This window comes from Sinocyclocheilus grahami, unplaced genomic scaffold (genome assembly GCF_001515645.1).
Source record: "Sinocyclocheilus grahami isolate Dianchi unplaced genomic scaffold, SAMN03320097.WGS_v1.1 scaffold816.1, whole genome shotgun sequence".
NCBI classification, from domain to species: domain Eukaryota; kingdom Metazoa; phylum Chordata; class Actinopteri; order Cypriniformes; family Cyprinidae; genus Sinocyclocheilus; species Sinocyclocheilus grahami.
The window spans coordinates 163,217-183,452 of NW_015505995.1; the positions used below are offsets into that span (position 1 = coordinate 163,217).

The 20,236-nt window shown below is 36.0% G+C and overlaps 1 long non-coding RNA gene and 1 pseudogene across 2 annotated transcripts; one reads left to right on the plus strand and one right to left on the minus strand.

Moving 5' to 3' along the window:
• LOC107562275 (RNA-binding protein with multiple splicing-like) overlaps positions 1 to 1,504 on the minus strand; it is a 10,815-nt pseudogene extending 9,311 nt beyond the window's left edge.
• Positions 1,505 to 12,943: 11,439 nt separating this feature from the next.
• Positions 12,944 to 19,106, plus strand: LOC107562293 (uncharacterized). Of its 2 annotated transcripts, none has more exons than XR_001605969.1 (3): positions 12,944 to 13,107; positions 17,158 to 17,319; positions 18,521 to 19,106. It is a non-coding gene; the product is annotated as an uncharacterized lncRNA (long non-coding RNA). The 2 variants fall into 2 exon arrangements; XR_001605968.1 differs by having other exon boundaries at positions 17,158 to 17,286.
• Positions 19,107 to 20,236: the final 1,130 nt, after the last annotated feature.

The window sequence follows — 20,236 nt, forward strand, 5'->3', positions numbered from 1 at the left end:
AACGCTCTGACCCAGTGCTGCCCTGTAACAATGACAGGACACAACTCCCACCCCAAACACTCAACCAGAGTCCAACTCAAACTAGATCCTCACTAACTTTAACAAAAAACTACTCAAGACTGATGTGTTCTGACAGGGAGCGTTAGAAAATTGCCTTGTAAGGTCTTAAGCCAGTAAAATACACCAAGCAGCAGGAAATGCCTCTACAAGAGGTCAGAGGTGACATCTACACTCAAGAGCATAGAAACTAGTGTAGAAATTCACTAAAAGTAAGACTTTATATAGAATAAGACTTCTATATAGACTGCTTCCTTCACTCAATTTCCTGCAACTGCTGAAATATCTACTCATTTTAAATGAAAAGACTAAATTAAATACAAAGATAAAAGCATGCATGACGTATTAGTATTATTAAAACTCAATTTAAATAGAATTCCATTTAAACAAATTTAAAATCAAATAGTAGCACCATTTGGGTCTCCAATTAAAATTAAGTTCTAATTTAAAATAACGCCTCCGTTAGAAATCAGAGATGACCAACACTGGAAACAAACACTGAAGAAAAAAAATTACAGTTTTGAAGAAAAAACAATGCAGTCTATGCAAGTTAATATGTTTGGGAATATTTAAGAAAAAAACAGAACCCAAAAATAGCAATACTTTCGACCCACATTCAAAATTAAATAAATTAAAAGCACTAAAAGTAGTTTTAAATTTAATTTTTTAATAACATTATCTCTAGCAGACCCACGTCCAGTACGTCACCGTCTTTAACGAAACCAGGAAAACTTCAGAAGAACACCCACTGAAATATGTGCTTGTTAAATCGGTCTTTAAACTCTATCCACACAATTACACGAGAGTGTCTCATCAGGTGAGTCTCAGATTTCAATGCCAACTTTAAGATTAATCATCAACAGACTCCGCATTCCTCTCAAACTTTTCCACAGCAAACGCTTCTCCTCAAACCACCGAAACGAGCTTTTAAGCGTCTAGTCAAACGCCAGAAGAGTTCCCCACAGTCTTCCGCCGACACAGACTAGAACTTCACTAAATGAAGTTTATGTTTACCAAAAGAGTTTATTTCTCTTACCTCCTCCTCTAATGAAACACTGGTGCTCGTCTCTGAGTCTGACTTCAGACTCATTGTGTAACTTTAACGCTTCTTTGTGCCAGAAAAATAAAAAATCGGTTTCCCTGTCGGTGATTTTGTCCCTGGTGTGCGTTAAAGTTGCAGAAGAGAATCTGGTGTCGTTTGTGCCCAGTGAAGCCGTGAGTTAAAGCCACAATCCGAAAGTAAAGGTGAGAGGTGCTCTGTGAGGGTGACAGAAGGGAAAGGAGGTGATTTTTGGAGTTGTGTCCCCCCTCGCTCACATCAAGCTCGTTTGAGTTGAAGTGGAAAGAAAGGAGGAAAGAGGAACCGTGGGTAGACTTAAAGCTGAAGTTGTGCGTCTGCTCTGCTCTTCTGTCCTGTTAGCGGATCAATCATGTTAAGTGCTGGCACCCGAGCTTCAGATGGGACTCAGCTGCGCGAGGCCCGGCCCACTTTACCACCATCATCACCATGTCTAACCCCTCCTTTACATCCATGCCTGCCTCTATATCTAACCCTGCCTACTATAATGGCTGTGTCCGAAACCAAGGAGGTCTATAATACACCCGAGCTTCAGATGGGACTCAGCTGCGCGAGGCCCGGCCCACTTTACCACCATCATCACCATGTCTAACCCCTCCTTTACATCCATGCCTGCCTCTATATCTAACCCTGCCTACTATAATGGCTGTGTCCGAAACCAAGGAGGTCTATAATAATTACATAGATGCCATGTGACTATGCACTCTGGAGCCGCAGGAAAATGACTTTAGTCCCAGAAAAACGGCCCCAAACCCTTCACTGGCGACTATCATCAACAGCCAGTTTCTTGCTTTTAAGAGCTTCTAAATATCGGTTACAATATAATGGAATGTTTAAATAGTTATTGCAAAAAATATTCAGTATGAAAATGGCTGTTTTTAAAAGAAGAGAGCATTGGAGAACGGTGCTTTTCACATTTTTGTTTGACAGTACCTCGTAAGGAGACTATAGACCAGCTTGCAAGACATCATGTCAAATGAAATAAAACTTTTAAGTGACGTATATAAATAATCGGTTTGGTATAAATAATGTTATTAAAATAATCAGTTTTATTCAAATAATAAATGTAATTACATAATATATATATATATATATATATATATTCACACACATATATTACATTATTGTTGTAGTCATCATTACATATTTTTATAATTAGATTTATTGTACAGTTAAATATGATTCATTTATAGTAATTTGATTTATAGTTAAATAGTTAAATATGATTTCAATGCTCATTTCACAACAGAAATACAGAGAAGTATATACAGAATTATCATTTGAAAAAACAAAAAATCGATATTTATGGATTAATTCACTTCTATCCAGTTTTTTAGTATGATTGATATACATACTATTATAGTTTTTGTTAATATGTGAATATTGAATATTTTCTGCTTTCACTTTAAAGTTTAGGTTTTAGTAATTTTGTTGTGTATTTTTCTCATGTTTAGTATTTTTTTTATTATATGTCTATATAGTTTTTAATCATTTTTGTCTATTAGTTTTAGCTACTTCAAGTTAAACTAAATGAAAATGAGAAATGTTGACTGACATTTTTTGTTCAGTTTTAATTAACAATCCTGTTAAACACTGCTTCTATCAACCAGCCTATGCCACTGTATCTGACTGCTTATTGTTATTTCCTCACTTCACTCTATAAACAAAATCATATCACCTAACCCTGGATGAATCATCTAACCCTGCCTCTTTCTCTGATCTTATATCTTTACATAAGCACAACATATCGAAACATGCCTACAGATCATTTAACTCTGTCTTTTCATCTAACCAGGTCCACTGCTAAAATCCATAAGGCCTAGGACAGCATTTTACGGCTGGACCCCCTCTCCCTCGGCCCCAATGGGTAGATGATACCACAGAGGACCTTGGTGGGCCCCTCATCATTGTGGCCGGGACAGCATCGACAACAGTCCTGTACCCCTCCCTTTTCTTAATTTCTGTACTGCACAGTTGAAAATGTGTATTTATAGCTATGCCTTTCACTCCAGGGGTCATGGGAGTTTTTGTAGGTTTTATTTTGAATGTTCATAGCTGTGTGTATGTATATGTGTGTATGAAATGCCACGATTTCCTTGACTATAATGTGAGACAGAATTGATTTTACACACATTTTAACTGGCTGAACTATTGCTCTGGGTTTTTGGTGCCACTTTACCAAAATGAACTGAATTGGTTCTGTCCACATGTGACGCAAATGCTGGATATGGGTTACACATTTAGTTTCTGATTAAATATTCCACATTACTTATCTAAATATCCTCTGAGGTCTGTGAGATCTCACGGCTGTCCCGCGTGACGTGCTCAGCTCAGTCTCGTGACAGACTCTTGATTTCCCCCACATGTTTTATGGTAAACGCGCTTGAGTGTGAAACATTTACGATCCTGTTAAAGCATTTAACTGACAGTTTCTTGACCCGTGTTAAAGCAGACAAACAAAAACAGAAACATAGTTTTTACACAGCTTTTTCATTTCTATATTTATTTAATGCTCCTTATTTTTTGTGATTTCAGTGCTGCTTTGTACAAAATCAAATAGCTATAAAACAATTTGAACAAGCTTTACCAATGCATTTTGTCTGTAAATATTATAGTATTAACTTTCTTACTTCTGTAAATATCATAATATTTAAAATTAAGTAATAGATTATGTATTAAGTTATATAAATATGACAACAACAATTATGTTATGGTAAATTATCATATTAATCTGACTATTAATCTACATTTTTGTAAGAAAGTATTATAAGTTAGATTTTTTTAATTTAATAAAATTTTAATTATATTGTTTTGTATTCTATTATATTGTATTGTATTCTATTATAGATTATATTTAAATAATTTTTATAAAATTTATTAAATGTATTCATTGTTATTTTATCATTATTGGCCATAAACTATCTTGTTAATGTTCTTGAGCATCGTATGGTGTGTTTCTCTGAATGAAAGAAGCATTTTCAAATCCTAACCTGTAATATAATTTTTAAGTATTATAATTTAAATACATATTTCATTATAATTATAACATATATATATGTTATAATTATAATGAAATATGTATTTAAATTATAATACTTAAAAATTATATTATACATTTATATATAACCATAGACTATTTTAAGGACAGTTTGTTGTTTTTGATCATCATTCACTGTGTTTCTATTAATGACAGACCTGTATCAAATCAAGTATATGTATAATTGTAGAGATCCAGGGCTCACAGGCCTGTCTGTGTTTTTTAAGTCTGTGATTCAACTGGTCTAATATGTACACAGGCAGGGCTGAAGTCAGTTTCTGTCTGAAGTGTGTGTGTGTAAAGGTGCTTGTGAGTGTGTCGGAGTGTGTGTTAATGTACACTCAGCCTGTGTCTGCAGGAATGACTGGTTTCCTGACTTTGTACTGGAGCACAATTACTCAGAGACCAAAAACCTACTGCCGGGATTCTGAGAAGATCTGAGGCCTTAACAATCATTTACCTGCTTACTGCTTAACTAAAACAATCTCCAACCTTCCTAGTTCATATGTGAAGAGGAAAAGATGGCACAGTAGCTGCGGTTTACATCTTTAGTCACTGATATTCTGATATAATTTTACTGTTCATTGATAATATTGACAATTGTTGTAGTATTACAGCTGTAGTGTGTTTATTTATAGTCCCTCCCTATACAGAAGATTTACATGTACCATTTCAGTAATTATCTTTATTTAAATTGTTGCATAGTTCAGCCAGTTTGAGTTATGAAAGTATTTATTTATTTTTCTATTCTTAAGTTTTGCAAGTGCTAAATATTCATGAGTGTTGCTAAATGTGTTTTGAGTCACTGATTAACCCATGACTAACAAATGCATTCTGTTTTCGAATTTCATTGAGATGTAGAAAAGGTCTCTTTCAGACCTCATACTGTCAGGGTTCTGGACTGTCTGTGTGTGTTTTGCTCCCCGTGACCCAGTTTCTCCTCGTGTTAATTTGATTGATTCCATGCACCTGTGTTCCCCTGATTGCCCTATGTTTATTAGCCCCAGTCTGTGTAGTCTTCCTTTGTCAGTTCTACTTGTTGGATGTTATGAAATTCCCCTGTCATTCCCAGGATTAAAGACTGTTTATGTACTCTACGTCTCCTTGTTCCTCGTTCTGCGCTCCTCCTAGCACTGCTCGTGACAGAAGAACCGACCCCAAAAAAACAGTAAGCTCTGTGTGTCTACCCTCTGTTTTTGTTTCCGTGTTTTTTCCCTTAGTGTCTTGTTTCAGTTGTGTTCTATGGATCCCCTCCTTCGCCCTGAATTCCTCCTCCTCCTGCTGGAGCAGGGGGAGTGCTCGCTCGAGGACCATACCAGACGTGCTCTATGCGTTCTATGACGCTAGCCTGAACACCGCGTGCAAAGCACCGTCGTCCGAAGATGGTCCTTGAGCGGAAATCTCAGAGCGTCCTCCAGTGCCTGCTCCTAGAGAGCGCCCTCCAGTGCCTGCTCCTAGAGAGCGCCCTCCAGTTCCCGGTTCAGCCTAAAGGGGGCTCCTGATCCAGAGTTTAGCCCCGAATGCCCGGAGGCCTGGAGGCTCCACTAGCTCCGCCGGGCTCCCTCGTCCCTCCGGCTCCACCTTGGTCTGGTGTCGACCATCCTGCACCTTGGCACTCCACTCCTCTGGCTTCGCCTCGTCCCTCCGGCTCTATCAAGCTCCTTCATCCCCTCGGCTCCTCCTCAGTCCTCGGTCGCTCCGGCTCCACCACGGCCTCCCGGATCCACGTCTTCGCGTCGCTCGCCGGCACCATCTGCTCCACCTAGGACCTCCGGATGCTCCCCGTCGCCCTGGCTCATCGGCTCTCAGCCTCGGGCTCCTCCACCACCTGCTCCGCCGCCGTTGGTCGGCCCCCTGGAGTCGGCGGCCATTCCTCCTCCATGGCTCCTCCCTCCATCGGCTCCACCGTGGGCTGACGTTATGGCTGTGGCCTGGGTCCAGCTGGGCTCCTCCTGCTCCAAGCCCCTCCTGTCTCCTCCCTGGACTCTGTCTGCCAGCCCCGTCCCGGATGTCCGTCCTCCTCTGGAACCTCCTTCCTTAGTCCCCCTCCCCCCCCCCTATTGTTCTACGATGTGAGGATTCACCTTCCGGGAGGGGAGCGACTTGTCAGTGTTCTGGACTGTCTGTGTGTTTTGCTCCCTGTGACCCAGTTTCTCCTCGTGTTAATTTGATTGATTCCATGCACCTGTGTTCCCCTGATTGCCCTGTGTTTATTATGCTGCGTTCAAGTCCTTTTGGGACATTCGTACTTACGAGTTGACACGTCGTAATAACGACGTCAGGTGCGTTCAAGTCACTTTGCTTGGAACAACATGGCTATTTTACTTTTTTATTTTTTACTTCTACAAAATGATGAATAAAGAATGTGCGTTATTTGTGTTTTTATTAAATTTATGAAGGTTATGTAAACTGAATCATTATGTTCTTTGGTAATTATACAATAATTTAATATTTTGTATATGTAACAGCATATAGTTTTATTTTACATTACAAAAAGTTTATCATTTTATTAATTTCAACAAATTTACCATCAATACAGATGCTGCATATCTAGACATTGGATGCGTCCATTGCATCCGACACATTTTCTCACTGACGCGCCCCCAACTCGGAAACTCTGGGCTTAAAGAAAATTGAGTGTCCCACTCGTAATAACGACTTTGTGGTGGCGTTCATGTGCGTTCAACTCATAAATACGATCTATCCGACATGACTTGAACGCACCATTAGCCCCAGTCTGTGTAGTCTTCCTTTGTCGATCCTACTTGTTGGATGGTGTGAAATTCCCCTGTCATTCCCAGGTTTAAAGACTATGTATGTTTATGTACTCCACGTCTCCTTGTTCCGCGCTCCTCCTAGCACAGATCATAACGCACATCTTTAATTTCTATATTTAATGAATGCTCCTTAATTTATAGTAATTTCAGTACTGCTTTGCACAATTTAATTTTAATTATTAACTTCCTCTAATAATATTTTTTTTGTCTAAATATTATAGTATTTACATTACAGTATTTAAAAGTACATTGTAAATTTTTTTTTTTTTTTTTTTTTGAAGATGTAAATAATACAATAATTATTGGAGCATGTTTTACAAGAAAACATTTATTTCACTGTTTCTACTTAAAAAAAATTAAAAGGTAGTTTACTTTTTCTCACAATTCTGAGGGGGAAAATATAATTGAGATATAAATTCAGAATTGTGAGGAAAAAATTCTGAATGATCAAATCTAAACTTGCAATGCAAAACAAATTCTCTTTTTATCCTTTCTGTGGCAGAAAAACAAAATCTTATATTCTGACTTTTTTTTTCTCAGAAATGTTTATACCTTAGAATTCTAACTGACAATTCTATCTGATAATTTTGACTTTTTTTCTTAGAGTATAGATAGATAGATATAATAGAGCATATATAGTGACAAGTCTGAATTGTGAGTTAAAAAGCCACTTTTTAAAAAAAATTTTATTCTGTGGCAGAACCAGGCTTTCATAATACTTGCTGTTTCTTTATAATTAATTGTGAAATTTACTAGCAATTTCTGAGTATTAAAAAAAAAAAATTCACTGTAGCAGTTGGTTTGTGTCTAAGATTAATCTCTCCTTAGATCAGTCTGCAAATGTCTTTCTTGGTTATCTGAGATATCAGATAAACACTCTTATTATCAGAGGGCGTCATTTGGGCGTTGCTTTTACCCTGTAGTGTCCCACCGGGGGTCTGCATCTCTTTTGCAGACCACCCTGCCCCCTTCGTAATCAAGAAAACGCTGGCAGAGATAAACATGTCTGCCACCGTCACCTCCCTATCAGACACCAGGAGTATAAATAACAACCCCTAACATTCTTCATCATCACAGAGATAACAGCAAGAGGACCTAAATGAGAGCACTCACACCCCCGTAGTGTTTAGAGGAACTGCAGGGGTCACTCAGGGGGTCAGTAATAAAATTCGAAGGATGTAAAAGTTCATAAACAAACGAAGGGATTCTGGTTTTCTTAAGGAGTAGCAGCAAAAGGAATGGCGCATCAACTCCGGACCCATGTGCTCGTGTTCTCCGCTATAAATCGAGCTTGTGTATAGCTCTGTTCCTATGTTATGTTCAAAATGACAGTGTACAGATCTCTACTGCACGAGAAGAACCGCAAATCAGGCACGTTTGTTTGACAGAGGCAGGTGTGATGTTCTCGCTCTGGTCTGCGATTTACACGGCCTCGGGATTACAGCATTAATGCTTATAAACAGGCAGAACATCCGTGTTATACACTGTAAAAAATTATTGGTTACGCTTTATTTCGATAGTCCACTTTAGACATTCTATTAACTATAAGTAACTTTGTAACTACATGTCAACTAATTCTCATTAATTTGCATCTACATGTCTACTAACTCTCAGAGTAGACTGTTAGGGTAGGTTTAGGGTTAGTAGAATAAGTTGACAAAGAAAGTGTTAGAAAATATTAAGCAGACAGTCTACTAATACTCTACTAACTGCTAGTTGACATGTAGTTGCAAAGTTACTTACTGTTAATAGAATGTCTAAAGTGGACTATCGAAATAAAGTGTTACCAAAGTATTTTCCAAAGTTGTAAATAAAGATTGTTGGAGTATATTTCACAAAAAAATAACATTTCAGTATTAATTAAGAATTTTTAGGTTTAATTCAATGCTTGCTTGTTTCTTTGTAATTGTTTGTAAAAATGTACTAGCAATTTAAGTAATTGGTTTCTACATCAATTTTTTTTTCAGTGTATGAGCAGTATGGAAGCTTGCTTCTGCCATGGAATAAAAAAATAAAAAAGGTCATTCTGAATTGTTTTTATTATTAATTAATTTTTAATTTTTTGTAATTGGAATTGCAAGTTTATATTTCACAGTTCAAAGTTTTCTTCTCAGAATTTTAACTTTTTATCTGACAATTCTGAAAAAATTCATAAGGTGTGAGGTATAAGCTCAGAATTGTGAGACAAAAAGTCAATGGCAATGACCTTTTTTATTTTTTATTCCATGGTGGAAAGAAAAAAAAACTGAATTGCAAGATGTAAACTTAGAATTCGGATAAAGAGCTTTTGTCTCACAATTCTGACATTCTCAGAATTACGAGTTTATATCTCACTCAGAATAGAAAAAAACTGAATTGTGAAATAAGAAGTCACTATTTATTTTACATTTTGAATTCTGTGGCAGAAACTGACTTCCATAGTGCAGAGGTTTATCAGTGCGGAAAACATTCAGAACATTGTGAAGATGCATTATTAAACATCCAATAATACTGCTAAAAATGCTTTTTTTGCTCCGAGGATCTTTTGAGACAACATCAGAGAAATATTCTTGCTTAAATACGAGTTAAAACAATAATTTCAATGATTTCAGTTTGTGTTGAGTTTCTTGGGTGAATGAAAGCGAATACTCTTTAAATGCAAACTTTCTTAATTTTAACTATGAACGTTTAATATGAACATTTTTAAATCTATCAAAGTAAATATTAACTGAGTTCAGCTGAAAATGTCACTGAAAGCTTTAATGTGCGCTGTATCTCGCAGTGCTGTCAGCTGTGTTTGATGTACCACAGAGCTGCGTGTAAAATATTCAGAACCTCTTATTGCAGTTTTGTGTCTGTCTGAAGATGGTTTTGAGATTCTTAAGGTCTAAATTTGTTCCTGTTTTAAACCACATTTCCATTTTTATCAGGATGAGGCACCCAGTCTGGAACTTAAATCAAGAGCATAACATTGTGTTTTTGTTGTCATTGTAGTTCGTGTCAAAACAAAATATTCAAATTCATGTTGAATTTCAATGTTGCCTTGACTGGTTACCAGTAAAATGAATCTTTATCGCTGTTAACACTGCTGTGGCAAATTGTTTGGTTTTGTTTAAACCCCAGGTAAAATATCATATAAATTACTTTGGCTTTCATACATAATTGTCAGGATGAGCCATCTAGGATATTGCACAAAAATATATTTCATTTTTTGTTGTTTTTATTTTCATGATCATTTTCTGACCTCTTGACCCTTTAACACAGGGGTCACCAAACTCGGTCCTGGAGGGCCGGTGTCCTGCAGAGTTTAGCTCCAACTTGCCTCAACACACCTGCCTGGACGTTTCAAATATACCTAGTAAGACCTTGATTAGCTGGTTCAGGTGTGTTTGATTAGGGTGGGAGCTAACCTCTGAAAGACACTGGCCCTCCAGGATCAAGTTTGGTGACCCCTGCTTTAACAGGTTGTTTTTGTCACTGTACCTTTAGGATTGCATGTAGCATTATCTGGTTTCGGGCCTTATACCTGCCCAGGCTTGTCTGGTTAGATGGTTTTAGAGGGATTTTGGGCACACAACCATGCTACACCAGCTAAAACCAGGTAAGACCACAATTTCAGGATGGTTTAACAGTGTTTTTTTTTTCAGGCTGTTAAAGAATTTTATGTGTAATCACATATAATCCTGTGATTGTTTTTGGTGTTTGTCTAAGGCCCTTTGGTCTCACATGATGCCCAGAAAATGTCTTCAACCAACAAAATTAGACATCTGTCATTCTTCTGTGACATACATAATAAGGAAGTCATTTTCTTGCAGAGTTCAAAGTTTAATTCATCACATGCTTGTCTGGTGGCCCAACAGTGAGTGTTTTGTTGTGTAAGCTGTGCATCAGACAGTAAAAAGACTATAGATGATATACGACCGTAAAAACAGGACAATAAAAACACACAGAGGTCTCTTAGGAAAGTGAAGCCATGCAAACACAATCTATCACTCTCTCCCACACACACACTCAGGAAAAACAGACGTCGAGTATCTATTTAAGAAGTGCTGGAGTGACTGTAAACTGTTTCATGCAGTTGTATATACACTCTTGGCTCTCTCGGGTTTATAGAGACTCAAGATTGGCTCCTTTTAAGGTGAATTCCCTGTTTGCTCTCTGCATTGAACTTCTGCTGCCAAGAGCTGTTGGGAGACCATTCCAGTGAAATCTCCCTGAGAAAGAGAGAACTATAGGAAAGTAAAATCACAAATAAGACCACAATCATACATATCTCATTTGTTTCTTCCAGACGAGATTAAATAGAGAAATTTACCTAATACAAATCAGTCTGTCATTAAAGTATACAAACTCTCAGATGTTTGTAAGAACAGCAAGACCAGCCATAAGAAAGTTAGGAATTAAATATTAGTATTATTACTATTTAATAATTATATATTATCTATATGCAATAAATACATATGTGTGTGTATTGTATTATATATATATAATATATTATTACATTATTATTATTATTATATACACTCTTTAATAAGATTTATTCAAATTATTTATATTATACTATTTATGTATTATTATAAAAATAGTATTATTTCTGTTTATACTATACTATGATTATTACAATGTTAGTATTTGATATATAGCATTAAATTTATATCATAAATAATAAACATATATATAAAAATGAATTGAGACAATATAGTACAGAGAGATAAAACAATATGGATGGCATAGCTCAGTCTAAGAATTTGATGAGAAATATTTGAGCTCATATTGAGATCTCTGACTTTTGATCGCTTGACAAATCTGAGGAAATCTTGAGATATCTTCTGAAACTCTCTTCTTCTGAAACTATCTTACATGCAATAAAAGCATATCTTTTATAACTCTACACTCTTAAAAATAAAGGTGCTTCAAAAGGTTCTTCAAGCGATGCAATAGAAGAACCATTTTTGGTTCCACAAAGAACCATTCAGTCAAAGCTTCTTTAAAGAACCATCTCTTTCTTACCTTTTTATAATCTGAAGAACCTTCTTTCGCCACAAAGAACCTTTTGGGAAACAGAAAGGTTCTTCAGATGTTAAAGGTTCTTTATGGAACCATTTAGACAAAAAGGTTCTTCTATGGCATCGTGAAGCACCTTTATTTTTAAGAGTGTATATGCTTACTGTATCTCTTGGCTTATTTGTTTCTGTTTGTATGATTTTGGCCGAAACATCTCAGACAAAGTTGATGCGGGAACCTAACTAAGATCCCTCTCCTCATTTCCTCCCAAACAATTCATAAATATCTCTTTCCTCTGCTTTTCAGCATGACTAGACACAGAAGTCCAAAGCTGTTGACACACATCAACTAAATAAACCAGCCCGCTGAATGATTCCTCACCCAGATATGTCATATAAGAGTAGAATAGCACAGATTTGTTGATTAGCAAAGCTTAAACATTCTTTACGACACCCATTGGCTTTCTATTCCCGTTCTCATATTAACATAACGTCCAAGAGCTCAAATGTAAACAAATGACTTTCAGAAGACCAAGGCCTTTTATGGAGTCCAGAGCAGCTGAGATAAATTAAACTGTCAGTGTTTATTTTCCAACAAATCAGCAGTTGAGCACTCCAGCCCTTCGTCAGCTGATAAAACACACTGACGGAGAGCGAGAGACGAAATCGAACTAATATAAAGACCTGAAAACCCTTACTTAAAAGGATAATCTGAAAAAAGATGGAAGTGGGAGTTTACTACGTAATCCTGCGTTATCGGTATGGAAGATCTGGGTCTTGTAAACCCGTGTGGTCAAGAAGCTTGAAAGTCTTTTATTAGCTTGAGGATTTTAAAGGTCTATTTCTGAGCTAATAGGTCCTCTCTGTCCTTTTAGGGAGGAGAGGCGCTCATGTACATCAAAGCATGAAGAGAAATATCAGTCCCAGCTAAGGCTTGTGTGTCCATGCAGTGGTGAGTTCATTTGTGTGTCTTACTGATCATTTCTGTCTTTTTTCTGCCTTAAAAGGTCTGGCTGTCAGTCGTATTGTTGACTAGGGGCCGGAGTGACACTGGCCCCCCGAAGCGTCCACCTGATATAGCAGTGAAAGATCACAGACATGGACTTTCAGCCTGGTCCAAACTTGAGAAAACTGTCTAAGCTGAAAAGATCAGCATGTACAATTTCCAAAGCAACAGTAAGTTCAAGTGAGGTTCCCAGCAGGGTTGTGCACTTTTCAGAACTGAATTGAGAATGCCTTTTAAATTGCCCAATTCAAAATTGAATTTGACTTCATTTCCCAGAATGCATCACCTGTGTTGAATGTCTTTGAATTACAATTCCTCTTCCTGTCAATCCAATTAAATTTCCTGTTTAGTTTAGCCAATGCAATTCAAATCCCAACTCATGAACTGAAATAGTCAATTCTGAATTTTGCACAACCTTGGTTCCCACACATTTTTGACCAATGAATTTGCACAACTTTTCAATGTCTTGTTATTGATTTCGGGATAAGGATAATTGAAAAAACATTTGACAATGAAACTAAATAATCTGAATATCTAATGAAATATTTTAGCTGAACATAAAACTACATTTTGTATAAATGCTTTTCAAGATTCTATTCATTTTAATGACTTTTTCAAATCTGCAAAACCACAATTAAAATTTCCAGATTTTTCATAACCAGAGAAACCCTGTAAAGCCATAAATTAAGCATATTGCATTCCCAGTGCCATGCTCCATCAGTTTAGCTTTATTAATTATAAAAATCAGCGTTAATTTCTATGCTGGTCTAAAATGGTTTGGTGCTGGTCTAGCTGGAGGACCAACATGATCGTCATAGTAAAGCTGGTTGATCAAAGAAATGTTTCTGTTTAAGCTAGTTACTTAGTCAACAAGCTTCAACAGAAAAGTTCACCAAATCAACACGAAATTCATGCTAGTATTGGTGAAGCTGGTCTTCCTAAATTAGGCTTACCATAAGTCCTCTATTTCCCAGGCATGTCCTGGCTGGGATTTCTAAATTGCATAAAACATCCAGGTTTTGGCTTTGTTTTCCTATTGTTTTCATACTTGCTTAAGGTAATGACTGAAAAGTAGTTTGACCAATAGCATGCAGGCATTGTACATAATCATCCAATGATGGCGTGTGAGAAGGTGAGACCTACAGAGAACAGTCAAAGCGATGCAAAAACGTGTACATATAATATAATGTATGAGGACTGTAGAGAGCATGTCAACAGGAAAGCAAAGCCAAAACTGGACATTTTAGGAGATTTAGAAATCCCGGTCAGGACTTGTCTGGGAAAAAAAGAGGACTTATGGTCACTCTAACAAAATCCTGCCAGTGTGGGTTCAGTGTACTGCATCATGCATGGGATTCAGCGATTGTTGCCCTGGTGGGGTGTGGCGGTAGAAAGGCTTTACGACAGCATGCTTTTAGCAGCCCTCAAGAGGGACCGTCTTCCGTCTCACTGCCTTTTCTTCCACACAGTCAAATCTTACAGTTCATTACCCAACCCAAGCTAAAAACCTCCTTATGTGCATGTTATGCTGGGTCTGAGAGCGAACCACAGAAAAAAAATGAAATGCACATCAAAGATACATGAAAACAGAGAAGGAGAGGAAAGCCATCCTTTCAATTTTTAATTCATCATGTGTAATCAAATGTTCATCTCACAAATCACAGCACTCAAATGTGAAGGCAGAGAGCAGCGCTGTAACTGACATATAGACACTGCATGCCCATCACTATAATCAGATTAGTGATGAATCAATATTGAGTTTTCAATGACTGATTCCTAAAATCTTGCATTTGAATGTTGGAAATATGGTGTCCACCTTTGTAGAGACCGACAGAGATGCCCATCAGGCTCCCTTAAAGGAACAGTTCAAAATGAAAATTATGAAAATGAAAATTACGTCACAATTTATTCATCCTCGTGTCATTTCAAACCAAAATGACTTTCTTTCTTCCATGAAATACAAGTAGGCTACTATCAATGTCAGGACAATAAAAACGAAATGTAGTCCATACAACTTGTGTACTGTATTTCAAGTCTTCTGAAGTCATACATTAAAAAATCTCTTTTCAGAACAAAACATTCTGAAGAAAAAGTTATTCACAAGTAATGTTCAACTGCTGTGACTGAATCATTGAATCAGTGAACCGAATCAGACTGATTCATGAATAAATTATGCAGACTGGTTGTGTGTCTCTGCACACAGATGAACCGATCTTTTCAAAGATTTGATTCAAAAGAATGATTCATTGATGAATCGCTGTTGTCTCATTAACCCTAATAGAAGCAGATGCCAAGATTTTCAATGAATAACAATTATTGAATTAAATTCAGTCTGTTTCTCACACAAAGCTATTATATGACTTGGAATATAGTGCAAAAACTACTTTTATGCTGTTTAGTAAATGCTAAACCTAAAACCTAAAGTGTACAGTATGAAAAAGAGATAATCATTTTGAGATTTGCTATATCATATTAGTTAAATTGTCAATGTTTTTAAACATTAACTTAATTGAGCATTAGATGATGGCAAAGGTAATCTAACAGCTTAAATTCAGTCTGTTTCTATCAGGAAGCTATCATATGACTTCGAATATAGTAAACAAATCATATGGACTACTTTTATGTCCACGTTCATTGTAATTGGATGCAAAAGAGATCCAAAATGAGCCATTTAAAACAAGTTTGGAATGACATGAGAGTTTTTAGGTGAACTATACCTTTAAGATCCCTTTCCTTATGAAGTAAAATTTTAAAAGAGAATCAGCAGTCGTTGGCTAAACATGTTGCCGTCCACTGATCTGAAGGCAGCCGGACACACACCTGATTGAAGCTCTCGTGTTCATTGCATCTCCTGCTGCTGCTGTCATGCTAAATAAACCTCATTGTTCCCAGTCACAACATGCCTCCCGTGTGGCCCCTTGTGTGTTTTCCTGTGACCGGCCCCTCCTGTTCCTCCCTGGACTCCATCACGTCGTCTGAGGCCTACCGTACAGACAGAGCGGAGGCTGAACATGCCTTATTCATGCTCTCCAGCTCCAGGAAGCTCTAGCTGGGTCAAAACAAGCCTCTCTCTCCCCTGAACTTCCATAAATGATGAGCTCTAAAGCCTGAGCCGGTGTAGCCCTGCTGTTCCCAGCAGCACCGCCGCAGGGACGCTAAATCATTCACAGCACTGTGGCTTCGGAAAGAAAAGTTTCTGCTCGCTTGCCATCTACCATGAAGTAAAAGATAAAGTTGGCATGGCTAGTTTAGTCGTAGCTTGCCTTAACTCAAGGCCACTGTTTGAATTCATGGGGCCCCGATTTCCCAATGGAAACATTCGATTTAAGAAGCAGCTTGTGGAAAAAAACAACCTATTGCCGAACAGGAAGTGTGAAGAGAAGAAAGACAGGAAGTGAGGTCATCGAAGGAAGGGAAGGCCGAGGAATTATACACCTGAGCATAAAGACAGGACAACTCCATTGTTCGGAGAAGAAGGAAAACACTTTATGGATTTTCCTATGGAAGGACAACACCAAATGTCTCCACCAACTGTGATAATGTTAGTATTTTGTCCGATGATTTTCTCAATTCCAGCCAATAATTATAAACCAATAAATATTTTCATGTTATAAATGTTAAATATAAAAATATATTTAATAATTGTAAGTCGCTTTGGATAAAAGCATCTGCTAAATACATGTAAATGTAATCAATTTTGGTATTTTAAAAATAAATTCAAAATAAAGTAAGTAAATTCAAAATAAAACTAAAATTAAATATTGCAAACTAAAATACATTTTAAATGCTAGAAAGCCAGTGCTATTTTAGTATCGTTAAGATTTTAATAATAAATTAATTTTATTTCAGTTTTAGTTACTTTAGTACATTAAAATAATTTAAAATACGAAAATTAACAAATTTTTTTTTTTTTAATCTTTTATTTTTATTTGGGTTAACTATAATAACCCTGCTACAAATAACTGTAGGCATCACAACATTGTAAAGTACAGTATGAAAAATGGATATACGTTTTGAGATCTGCAAAATATTATATAAGGGAAAATTTAGATGACAGCAGAGGTAATCTAAATGTAAAAATATGGGAAATGATCATGCACAGTTGAATATCCAACATCAGCCAAATAAATTGGTACCAATCATATATCTAGGTTTTTATTCTTCTTCTTCTTGTTTTGATTGATCAGGCTGTGTATCACACCTCTCTTTCTCTCCTCCAGGCGATTCACCACAGCCAGACTCCCAGGAGGCCGCGGGTGTCTGGACATGATGTCACACCTCTAACATCTTCTAGCCTCTGCTACCTGAAAGTGACAGCTCTTCGCTTCTTCACGGTGAAGAGAAAGCAGGTGTGGAACGGATCAGCACTCAGTACTGTATAGGTCACCAAAATTCTAGTTTCCCTGCTGAAAAGACACTGCTGTTGTGTTTTGGTATGAAGGCTTCTTCAGCCCAAAATATACTGAATGCACGTGAATGTTCTTGCTATACAAGCGTGATTTCACATTGCTTTCATAAATGCATCAGAACACATTCAGGGGGTACTACTATTGCACGGTAAACAAACATGTTTACAGGTATTAAGGACAAAAATACTCTAAATGAAATAATTAAATGTATTAATAATTAATGAAAGCAATTATTATTGCGAAACAATTAAGTCACTAAATAATTAAACCAATAAATAAATATACCTCTATTTATTTGTTTAATATTCCATGAAAACACAGCATTTAATATCCACCTTCACAAAAGCACTACTGCAATTAAATTTTTTTTCCCCATAATAAACATACTATTTTTAAAAGCCATTTTAATAATTAAGCATTATTTCTACTTTAAATAAAAATATTTCCAGAAGTTGCTGTTTTAATAATAAATCATAATTTCTTCCTATGATCAAATACATTATTTCATATTATTTCCTAAAGTAATTTTAATTATAAATCATTCTTAATTGGTTTAATTAATTATTTATTGATTAATTAATTAAATTCAATTTACAGTGTTTTGGTCCTCCATCTATTGTTAGCTACCTGCGCTTTTATGATATTTAAAATATTTTAGATTTATAGTATTTGTATATTTTTGATTTATAATATGTATATACATATGTTTAATACAATGAAATATAATCATATAAAGCAAAACATGTTAAAATAACTTTATTTTAAAAGTTTTAATAAATATTAAAAATAAATCAGTAAATATAAGCATAAATAACAGATTTAAGTAGAACTATGGCATGTAGCCCTCAAATAATTCTCAATTAAGTAAACAGTGTTTTTCAAGTTTTTTTTTTTTTTTTTTGCTGTTACATACTTGCATAGAGTATGATTCTGTTCTTAACCAGCAACACTACCTTTGTCAGTCAGCTTCACAAGAAAGAGTATGCCGTTTTACTAGGTTGACCAGCCCTAATTAACCTAAACCAGTGTGGACCAGCATGGAATTTGATGGAAATGTATGCTTTTCAGCAGGTTCTCCAGCCATTTGAACATGCAGTTGTTGTTTTTCTTTTTAAAATTGTCTTTGCATTGTTATTTTCAGCATTTTAGCATTCTCTCTTTCTCTTTTCCTCAGAGAGGAGGTGCTGCAGGTACAAGTGGAGCCGCGGTTTCACCTAAAAGCAGAAAGAGCGTCCCAGAGGTCCCTCGACATCCCCCGCATGTCTTTTCTCTCTTCCCTCCTTCTTTCTCTCGCCTCAGTGAAGCCGTCCGATCGCGTTAGCCTCATCTCAGTGCTAAAACACTCTCTCTGCGCCCCCTCTGTCCTCTGTGCTGTTGCCGGCCTCATTTCCACCAAACAGAAACACTTTGAAAATCTCTCTGAACAGGAAAAATCGTGGGCCTCACTTCCTGCACTGGGTTTGTGTTTGATAACGCTCAAGACAACATAATGCCAATAATGACACAAAATGACTCCAGTGATTCTGTAATTAGCTTGTGGATCTGTTCACATTACGGTCATGTTCTGGTCTTTAAAGCTAGTCAGCGTTTTTCAGGGTGTTACCAAATGCAGAGCTGATTAATCAGTAGAGATCATCTCCAACAGCCACGTCATGGTTACAAGACTACATAAATCACAGATACCTGGACAGGAAAGCAGAAATCTGATTTTCTGTGTATATTCGTATCAAAAACTTATGGCACAAAACTGATGTAATCAGGTCCATATCTTTATATTTTGCGAGAAAAAAAAAAAATATATATATATACTGTATATTTATATGTGTGTGTGTTTTAATACTTACAGTCATGACAATAAATCAATAGTTTTACATCATACCACTGTTTTTAATTTGATTACATAATTCAAAATGCATAATTTGAATTTGAAATTGAAAAGTACAGAATCTTTTGCACCTTTGTTTTTTCTGATTTATAAAGCTTACAATGTGATTAACACAAGTTAAATATTTATATGAATATTTGAATACAATGAAATATAATAATATAAAACAAAATACTAAAACCATAATAACTTTATTAAAAAGTTACATGTTAATACTGTACATTTAATAACAGATAAAAAAAACAATGGCATATAACCATCAAGTAATTCTCAATTAAGTAAACTGTTTTTCAGGGGGGTTTTCCCCCCCAAACTAATTTATTGAAGTAAACAGTCATTAATAAATACATTACATCGTACTATTGTTTTTAATATGATTGAATAATTTGTAAGTACACATAATTTTATTATAATATAATATAAAATTAATAAATATCAAATTAAATATTGAAATTATTAATGTTACATAAAAAACACTTATATTAAAACAATGGCATGTAGCCATAAAGTAATTCTCAATTAAATGAACAGTGTTTCAATGTAATTTATTCAGTAAACAGCCATTAATAAATAAAATAATAAAGAAAGATGCAAATTGAGGTCAAATGTGCTTTAAGTATCTTACAGTGCTTCAGGTATCCAACAACAATATAAAGTATTCAAATAAAAAAAAATTGTGAATAAAACTATTTTTTAATTTTATATTATATATTTTTTTAAATCCATCTCCTAACAAAATGCATTTGGTAAAGCCAGAAAATCATAACAAGGTGTTTACAGGTTAAACAATCAAAAAAGGAGATTACCAGATTTTTTTATAATAGGCGCACAGCACTAATTAGTGTCTTAAGGTAGCTGCACGCAATGCTCCTGCCAGTTAGTAATACAGGAAATGCAGCTTGTGTTCATTACAGCGAGGGTTTGTGGTGAAAGAATGAGACAGAGATGTGGTTTTCTGATTGATCACATGAGCTCAGAGAGATCTTCTGCTGCTCTAAAATCAGG